The sequence below is a fragment of the Danio rerio genome, chromosome 3 (assembly GCF_052040795.2).
Source record: "Danio rerio strain M-AB ecotype USA chromosome 3, GRCz13ab, whole genome shotgun sequence".
Classification (NCBI taxonomy): Eukaryota; Metazoa; Chordata; class Actinopteri; order Cypriniformes; family Danionidae; genus Danio; species Danio rerio.
The window spans coordinates 21323272-21333579 of record NC_141023.1 but is presented as its reverse complement, the minus strand read 5'-3'; the positions used below and the strand labels follow the sequence as shown (position 1 = coordinate 21333579).

Below are 10308 nucleotides of genomic sequence, written 5' to 3'. Positions count from 1 at the left end.
TTATTGGGTGTTGCTACTCCAAAATACCAAAAAACATCTCTGTACGCAGAACAAAAATGCTTTTAACAGCTGTCTAACAACATAAAATGTGTGCTTGTTGGTTTGGCCTCTGTGCTAATGTGCTGTCAGTGATGTCTTCACAAATGAAGCCTTTTAAGGTATTTTTACACCTGTAGGGCATCTGAATGCACTTGTCTAGTTCATTTTAGGTGGTATTTGTTACAGATAGTCTCAGTTGTTAAGTATGCAAGGCAAAGATTTATTCAGCGAATGATTTCGCTGAACTCTGTCACCTTTAAAAAGCAACGTAAAAGAAAGAGAATATGTACAGGAAGCTTTATGAAAGGAGTGTCAAGGAAAGCATTTCATTATAATGAAAAACACCTAGGGAATTTGAGCAGGTAAAATATCGAAGAAATGCTATTTTGAACCTTTAAAGCCAGATAAAAATACCCCTTTCACTCAAAACACAGCATTTCTATCCCCTTTTAAGATAGATTAGATTTCTCCTAACCTCACATTGATCTGACTCAGATAGCATGTTATTTTAGAGCTTTAGAGGATATCCTGAAGAACATACATCAGCATTTGATTACAGATATAGAGCTCGTGTGTCATGCAAACCTATAGAAGGCGTTCACACATTTTTGTAGAATTACAAAAACATGAGGTAATCACACACTGAAAGGATTAAAGTCTTTTCAAGGAACTTGATATCTTCAAAGTAACGTGATGTTCCTCTGAACAAAGATTTATAGTAAATTGTAATATTTTAACCCTGGAATGTGAACAAGTGACACAAGAAAAGGATTTAGAAAAGAAAAACAATTTAATGCACATCTTGATCAGCACAGTACTATATGCCTTCAACATATGACTTTACTCTTTGTGTAGTTGTAAATATAAATTTCTGTACAGTTCCTAAATTCTCTCAAACACAGAATCAGTCATAAAACGAACAGAGGAACAAATGAGCAAAAGTAATAAATAGAATGTTCTTGAAGCACTGCAGAAAGTGACAGAAATTGGTGGCAAAGATTGTCTCACAGAACCACGAAAAGCAGGACATACAAGATTACATTATCTTCACACATTCTGGACATTAATGTTATGGATATATTGATATGAGTCACATGTGGCCTCGTGTTTGCTGACCTATTTAAATAGTGAGATAAATATATAGATTGTTTTTTTTTCTGTGCCGTAAATGTATAAATAAATAAATTCTTCTTTTTACACTTTCACATCAGCGACTAAACACAACAGAAATACCCGAAAAAAGATCACATATTGACATCGTTGTCACAAATACAGAGCTTGTACTTGTTCAGACCTTCTGTACATTTCACAACTTTGGAAGAACTTCTTCTCAACCTCTAAAAATAAAAAGAGAAAATACATTTTGCAAAATTTGTTTTCTTAATCAGCTTTTTTGTGTTGTTTTCCAGTTTTATATTTATACAAATCCTAACCCTTATGCACTGTTGGGGGTGTTTTCATCCACTCTGGGGTGATTTTGAGTCTTAACTGGCAATAACCAATAACTTTTTTTTTTTTTTTTCTAGCGGGATGATATTTGGTGACAAATTTTGTTGACACACATTTTGAGAAAATGTTTTGACATTTTTAAAGACCTTAATACATTCTGGGCAAATTTAATACCCTTTTGTTATGTTAGGGATGAAAACTGCTTGTAAAAATGCATCAGATAAAAAAAAATTTCAAATTATTTTTGCATTAATCTGTTAATCATCAGTCCTGATGAAAACTACTAGATTGCTTAGAAAAGTACAGAATTTTAACTCTTTAATTGCCAAATTCATAAATGATGTCAGTGATTTGGTGAAAACACACACACAAAATGACGTATTCTCAATAGAAAAACTAACTGTTTACTGGATTTTTAAAATACCTTTAATAAAAGTCTTAGACATGTGAAACATCATTGCCTTTGGTGCATTTTTTTTATTATTTATTTAAAACTTTTTCACCCTAAATTACTGTTGGTGGCTGTTTTTGCCCAATTGACTTCCATTATAACCACAGTTTTTTAAATTGCACAACCATGACAGCATATAATCATGCATTTACGATTGTTGGTGGTTTTCCCTGTTGGGAAGAGGTACAATTTGTAATATTTACTGTTGATCATTAGTTGGCACCATTAACCCTTTAGATTAGAACCCCTGTGCAAAAAAAGCTTAGTTAGTTTCTGGACTTTATATGGATATATGGTAAAACAGCAAATTAGTTTAGTTTAGTTTAAACTTTATTGTCCGTTCTGCTTGACACAAAAAGGAAATTTTTCTTCAGCACTGGATTTAGGACAACAATTACAAACATACACCAATGACACAATAACACTTACCAACACTTTAACACAATTAAAGTGTGTGCATGTGTGTAAGAGTGACCTTTGCGCACTTTACCTTGATGTGTCTGAGAAAATCAAAATATGCATCTCAGCTGTCAGAACTACATGGAGTAAACAAAAACAAAGACTGTATTTATGCACCATCAAATGTGGTTATAATGCAAGTCAATGGGGCAAAAACAGCCACCAAGAGTAAAATAGAGAGAGAAAAAGAAAATCTAACAATGCATAAAAGCCATTGTTGTTAGTAATTGTTCACATGTCCAAGACAGTCCTAAAAGGTAAAAAAAAAATAAAATAAAAAAATCCAGTCCACAATTACTTTTAAAAATATGACATTTTGTGCATTTTTTTTCACCAAATCAATTACATTATTTGTGAATTTGGCTATTGAGTTAAAATTCTGTAATTAAAAAAATAAAAGAGCTGAGGTTTCATCAGAGCTGAGGTTAATTAACAGATTTATGCAAAAACATTTTATTTTTTTAATCTGATGCATTTTTACAGCAGTTTAATTCAGTGGATGTTTTCATACTTAACATAACAAACGGGTGGTACATATGAACAGTGCACAAGGGTTAATTTGTGTTTTAATTTAATGTATCATAAGATATTAATCGGAAAACAAGGCCAAAAATAATGATAAAGAAAATGACTTTCAGTGAATAAAGGAAACATAGACGAACACAGAGACCAGTGTTGCTTCTCACAGATATATTCTAAAATCAAGCAAAAGCTCACTAACACAGAAATGACAACACTAATAGAAATGACTGAACTAATACTGAGAACGTACAACTCCAACTGGATGATGCGGCGGCCAATAAATCTGATACAGACACTGACCTTACCAAGAATGGTGAGTCTGAACATTTTTATCTTTGAGCCATAGAAGGTATTTGAGTAATGGGCAGAGATACAGCCATAAATCGACAGCAGAGAGTTGTTTTTAGGCCTTCTTTGAGGCACACCGGAGGAGCACAAGGCTTTACTTTGGATTATTGCATATGGTTAAAGGGGTAGTTCAAGCCAAAATGTACATGTATTCACTTTTTACTCACCCTCACATGGTTATAAACTTTTAGGAGCTTCTTTCTTCAGTTAACCCAAAAATATGATATTCTTAAAGGAAGCTGAAAACCTGTAACCATTGACTTCCATAGTAGGAAAAAATACTTTAGCTATCCAGAATTCCATCTCTTCTTTTGAGTTCAACTGACCAAAGACTCAAACAGGTGTGTAACAAACGAAAAGAGGTAAATGATGACAGAATTTTCATCTTTGGCTGAACTATCCCTTTAAGGGTATGGAAAATGAGGGGTTGCTTTGGAATGATGGTCACATGAGCCTTACACAAAAGCCAAAAGGAAAGCATGATACAAATTAAATGAGCACTGAAGAGTTACTACTACTCACATGCCACAAAACCCAGAAAAAAGCTACCACTATTAAGCTAAAGTGTGGTTTTCTAAAGTACTTTGAATGACTACATGCCATCTAGGGAGTTCTGGGTGGTTGCTAGATTGTTGTTCACTGGCTCAAATCGAAAGCAATGTGGTTCGGGAACCTCCTAAAATGCAAGTATGGGATATTTTGTATTTGTTTTATCACCTAAGAGAAAATCAAGAATGTCACTTACAAAACTGTCAGCACACCAGGTACTATCGCCTGAAATTCACAGATTGAATCAAATCTACTCAAACAAACAGAACAACATCCATGGAGCCATGGCGGTACACTTGTTTTTTACACTATGAATTGCTTACAGTACATAGGTTACGGTTGTCTGCATATAAAAACGGAATACATTTATATATTCCACCAGCTTGAAGGATGCCTTCAGTTCTGAGAAACCATTAAGAGGGCTATATGTAGAAATCTGAAACGCTTGTTATTAGCAACACCAGTGGCTGTTAACCACAGCTAAAAATAAATGCTGTTACAATAGTTCAAACAGCTGGGAGCAACATTTAGATTAGTATGTAAATATGTGCTGCTCTTTTCCTCTCATTGTCAAAATAAATACAAAACTAAAATGGCAGCCGTGAGTAAACAGCAGTTAGGAAAGCTTTTGTTTACAGCTTGTAATAGCTTAATATTCAAACTAGTTTAAAAGTTTAAATAGATGGGTAGATTGATAGATAAAGTGTTTAGCATGTTAGCATGTTGTAGCATAGTATGGGTAAATATTGCTATTGTTTGTTTTAGCACATTGTTAGCCAGTATTATAGCATGTGTTAGCATCCTGACAGCATCTTAGCATACACACAGCTAGAATGCTTAGCACATTACTCACATGTTTTCTAGTAAGTGTTAGCATACACACAGCTAGCATACTTAGCACATTAGATGTTTTCTAGTATGTGTTAGCCTACTGGCAGCATAGTAGCATACACACAACTAGCATGCTTAGCACATTACTCACATGTTTTTTAGCATAGATATATACACTAGATGTCGCCTGGCCTATTGTTGTCTATTGGACGGAATGCGTCAATAGCGCCGCCATCTTGCTACAGGGTAGCGCTCCTTTGAAATGAATGCGGGACCAACGTACAGTGGAGGACTGTGGCCATCCAAAGCCAGAGATATACACATATACACATATATCTATGATCGGGAGTTTTCCTGGATGTTAGTATGCAATTTTTTATTTATTTTTTTTTTACGAAAATTATAATTGTACATCACTTTTCTACATTGATGGATCAGTGACCGCACGGGCATTCCTGACAAAAAGCTTGTGTTTGTGTGTACAGAAATGTACTATCCACCCTCCCTGTTAAATTTGATCTAATCATGTCCTGAAACACACCTCCTCTCCTGCTTTCACTTCTCATACTGACGGAGGGAGCGATTCGTTTGTGAATGAATCCCCCGAACGACTCTTTCACTAACGTTAGCCGACAATAATACAAGTTTCTGGCAGCGCAGCATCTCATTGTCATATTTCTTTTGCATTGTTTGCTGATTTTATTTAACAAAACTAGCATAAGCCGAGTGTTTAATGCGAGTTGGAGCTTCTTTGTCTTATGGTGAATACAGTGACTGTTATCATCAATAACGTTACCTGATTAGCACAAAAGTTCAGAACATACAAAAACAGAAAAAAAACTTAATATTACCTATGAAATGTTCTGCCTTTGTGCTTTGATTTCTTTGTTTGCTCGTTTCTACACCCGTAGACAGCGCTAAAGTCCTGCATCTTCACGTAATAACACTGTCTTGACTAGTGCGGTTGAATGACATTTGTCCTGGGAGCACTGTACCAATGTGGCGGCGCTATTGACGCATGCTTAGGGTCTCATGCGATATCTAGTGTATATATCTATGGTTTTCTAGCATGTGTTAGCCTACACACAGCTAGCATGATTAGCACATTAGATATATTCACTAGATATCGCATACGCACCCTGAGCATGCTTCAATACACAGTAGCCTACAGTGCTCCCAGGACAAAAGTCATTCAATCGCACTAGTCAAGACTAAAGCCAATCTGAATATGCTGGATTTTGCGCTTCATACGGTCGTAGTTACAAACAAACAAATAAAACAAAGCATAAAGGCAGAACATTTCATAGGTAAGATTTCGTTTTTTCACGTATTTGTATGTCACAAAAGTCACGTTATTAATAATAACACAGTCACTTACTGCACTGACCATAGGGCAAAGTAGCACCAACTCACACTAAATACTAGGCTTATGCTATTATTGTTGAAAAAAAAAATTTGCAAGCAATGTAAATGAAATATGACAACAAGACGCTGCGGTGCTAGTAGTATTGTCAGCTAAGTGAAGTAACGGCTAGTTTTTGAAGTAATGTATAAGGGTGCCTGATAACAGAACATGGCCTGCGGCTCAATGTGCATACTGTCCAGCCTAAATTATTGCATATTACAAACGTTATATACCATTTAGGTCAGAAATGTGGATATGCACATTGAAACGTAGGTATATCAATGGTTCACACGAGTCGTTCATAACAGAGATTCATTCACAAAAGTTCGCTCCCTCCGTCAGAAAGAGAAGTAAAAGCAGTAGAGGGGGTGTGTTTCAGGACATGGATTAAATCAAATTTAACAGGGAGGGAAGATAATACATTTTCATGCACACAAACACATGCTCTTTGTCAGGAATGTCCATGTGGCCACTGATCCATTGATATAGAAAAGTGATGTAAAATGATAAAATTCGTAATTAAAAAAAATGCATACTGACCACCGGGCAAACCCACGATCATAGATATATGTATATATGTGTATATATCTATGGCTTCAGATTGCCAGTCCTCCACTACACCTTGGTCCCACATGCATTTCAAAGGAGCACTGTATTAATATGGCACTATTAATGCATTCCTTCCAATAGACAACAACAGCTTAGGCGATATCTAATGCAAATATCTATGGCAGCATGTTAGCATGTACACAGCTTACAGTTTTAGCACATTGTTAATGTTTTTATCATGATTAAACTTGATCACAAAGTCATGATGTTTTTTTTTTTTACTTACTGTAATAAGTTAGGCTTGATTCAAACTTAATTTTGTAAATTTATGCAAGACTCAACATTTAATTTAAGCAATAATACTTGAAAATATGTGTACTTTTACTTTTCAAGCTTTTAAAACTGTCAATAAAAGTCACTTTGTTGAATTGCAGTTACATTTTAACACCAACATTTGTTAAAGCAAAGATCAAGATTCCACAAATCAATTTGAAAGAGTGAAATACACAGTAAACACTAGTGAATAACAAGCTACAAGTAAGTGCTAGCTTTACAAGCAGTGCTAATAAAAATCAATTAACAAATCAACAATTCTTACATATAGCCCCCTTGAACCGGCATCCAAATATGCTGAAACTATAAATGGCACTACCTTCAAGAAATGACTTATTAATGGTTTATAAATGATATGCATGACACTGTATGTTTTATGTGTACATTATAGCTACTGTTAGACACCATTAGCGCTAATGGACACTAGAATATGGCTCCAGCGAACACCCAAATCACTATATATTTTACTAACTGAGCTTTTTTAGAGGATAATGCTATGCTGTAATATTGTATTGTTGTATAGACTGCACACATACTGTTTCCAGAGGGCTTTTTTTTTTTACAAGTTGCCTCTCAGGTTTGTATACTAAGTGAACATTTGAGCTGTTTACTGTCAGATCGCTATAAATAGTGGGGTGAAGGCTGATGGAGTGTGCCTGAGCAGTGCTGTGAAAGTCTTCAGGCTCATGATGCTAAATCAGATCCCTCAGGTGACACGATTCCACACACACACACACACACACACACATATACACACAAGCAAACAGATCTGCTCGGCCTAAATAGTAACTTAAGCGTCTCTCATTTCTGTCCGCATCACATCCATCACTGTCTGTGTGTGGAGTTTAGCTTTTCAGCATCCAGCTATTCTTGGTCTCTCGCTTCTGTCTTTTCATTACTGGGATACTTGATTGTGATTGGGCAATCGACAGAGCAGGCTTTTGACCGCTGAACTGCACATTTGATCGTTTTCCCTGAAAAACCAATTTCCTACAGTGTGTTAGTTCAACGGCACTCGGCAGACCCTTTCTTCTGACATAATCAAATAAGTTCAGCTCAAATCAATATTTCATACCCATTTGTTTCTTTAAATGGAAAGCGGTTCACTGATAAATGAGACAATGTGCAGTCAGATGGTCATTTACTCAAAATGAACCCCTAATGACTGGCTGATTGAACATTATCTACTACATATTTTTGTCTGTCGGTAAATGGTGTTGTGCTGTTTGTAAATTGATAGCATGCCTGCAAATCAATGGGATGATTTGTTTTATTTTGTTATAGGATCTTCCATTATTGCTGCAAATTGAGATAAAAGGCCATGTTATATGCTTTAAAAATGTAACTACAGGTAGAAAATCATTTTAAACTAAATAGTCAGTCACATACACCGGGGTTTGGGGTCAGTAACTATTTTTTTTTGTTCATTAAGGCTTAATTTATTTGATCAAAACAGTAATATTATGAAATAATATCAGAATTTAAAATACTTAGTTTCCTTTATTGTTTTATATAGATTCAGAAATGATATTTATCAATGTACTGTGATGGCAAAGCTGAATTTAAGTACATTTACTCCATTCTACAGTGTCACATGATCTTTAAGAAATCTTCTACTAGTAAGTTGAAAATATCTCTGTTGATATTAATTTGTCACCGCTAATGAAAAAATACTTCAGTAATGTATACATTCTATAGTGCAGGGGTGTCCAAAGTCGATCCTGGAGGGCCGGTGTACTGCAAAGTTTTGTTCCAACCCCAATCAGACACACCTGAGCTAGCTAATCAAACTCTTATCAGCTTTTTAGAGACATCCATGCAGGTGTTTTGAGACAGGTTGGAGCTGAAATCTGCAGGACACCAGCCCTGTTATAGTGTTTCTGAACCAGACTAAAGTACTGGATTTACTCTGTTGTGATGAATCTATAGTTGTCATGATCTTGACATTTCCATTATGGATTTTGGTAATACTTTAGAATGATGGTCCATCAGTTAATTTATTTACTAACATTAACTAAGTATGAATAATCTTATACAGCATTTAGTAATCATAGTTTAACATGAACTCATGCATTACTAAAATCCAAAGTTGTGCTTGTTACATTAATGCACCATGAGCTAACATGACTAATGTTATTTAACCTAAATAACATTAACTGACATTAGCAAAGATGAACAAATATTATATTAAATGTATTACTAATTTTTTGTTCATGTTACTAAATACATTAACCAATGGACCAGCATTTTCTATGCAATACTCTAAAATGGGCATAAAAATAAGTGGATTGAAACATGGCTAATGGGTAATGTTCTCTTGTGTGCCTTTTAAGTCCAGCACAAAAGCAAAATCTTAAGACAGGCATGGGCCGAGGCAAAATTTCCAACTTTTTGTTTCCATTTTCCATCATATTTCTAAACCAAAGTCTCTTGGTATGCAAACATTAACTACAATTTCAGAACAAAAAGATCAAATTTCACTACAAAAATGACAGATTTAAAGACCTTTGCACTAAACAACACGAAAACAAGCCATTTCAGCAGTGACATGAGCTTGGTCCTTGGTTTGTATTCACACCGCTGATGTATGGTAAATTAGCAACTCCACAATGCTAGTTGTCCTATATATACATACACAACTAGATGTCAAACTAGTCTACACAATGCTACTGGACACACACAACAAGCATTGCAGAATGTGGAATCTCCTGAAGCTTTTACAAACGATTCTTGCACAAATTTTTCAGGAAGGTCAGAAGAGCACAGAGGCATAGATGAAGGTCCTGAGTCAGTTTTTTTTTTTTTTTTAACAGCCTTGCTCTTCCTATCAGTTGTGATTGATTGGATGTATGTAGCACAAAAGCTAAATCTGCTTTACTGTGCTGAGTCAGCAGTGAGCGGTCACAGGACTCGGTCAATGGTGGCTCAGCTTAGCGAGGGTTTTAACACATGAGTTGATGTTAAATGGCCTTAAATGCAGATCTGTCTTGACCCTGTGATGATATAGAAGCAGGTTTTGCTGAGGTGACTGTTTTGGCCTGATTCTGGAGGGATTTGAATTGGAGAAACTGGTCCTAAATCAACACAAAAGCTCAGCGCTCTTCTATTTTTTCAATTCAGAGATGTCCTTCCACACAAAGCAGCTTTCTAAAGAAGCTAGAAAAAGAAATATGGTCCACAAACGGCATTGTGATTTCCCTGCTGTTCATAAATATCTGCCTAAATCTATAACACCAATAGGCAAATGCACCTTCATGTTAATCATTGATAAATAAAGACTTCATTACCCAAAAATGAAGTGTCATCATTTACTTGCACTCATGTTGCTCTGAAGCCACCTGACTTTTACTTTTAAGCACAAATCAGTTGTGAT

At 35.4% G+C, this 10308-nt stretch overlaps 1 protein-coding gene and 1 long non-coding RNA gene across 2 annotated transcripts in view; one reads left to right on the top strand and one right to left on the bottom strand.

The window, feature by feature from the left end:
- Window positions 1-810: 810 nt before the first annotated feature.
- The window catches only part of crhr1 (corticotropin releasing hormone receptor 1), a 225810-nt gene continuing 216312 nt past the window's right edge, over window positions 811-10308 (bottom strand). The window contains exon 15 of the transcript XR_015480667.1: window positions 811-1376. The gene's annotated coding sequence lies outside the window, so the exon portion shown is untranslated. The remainder of the gene's footprint in view (window positions 1377-10308) is intronic.
- On the top strand, window positions 814-9198 carry LOC147845606 (uncharacterized). The gene is made up of 3 exons (XR_015480668.1): window positions 814-1701; window positions 2882-5085; window positions 6543-9198. It is a non-coding gene; the product is annotated as an uncharacterized LOC147845606 (long non-coding RNA).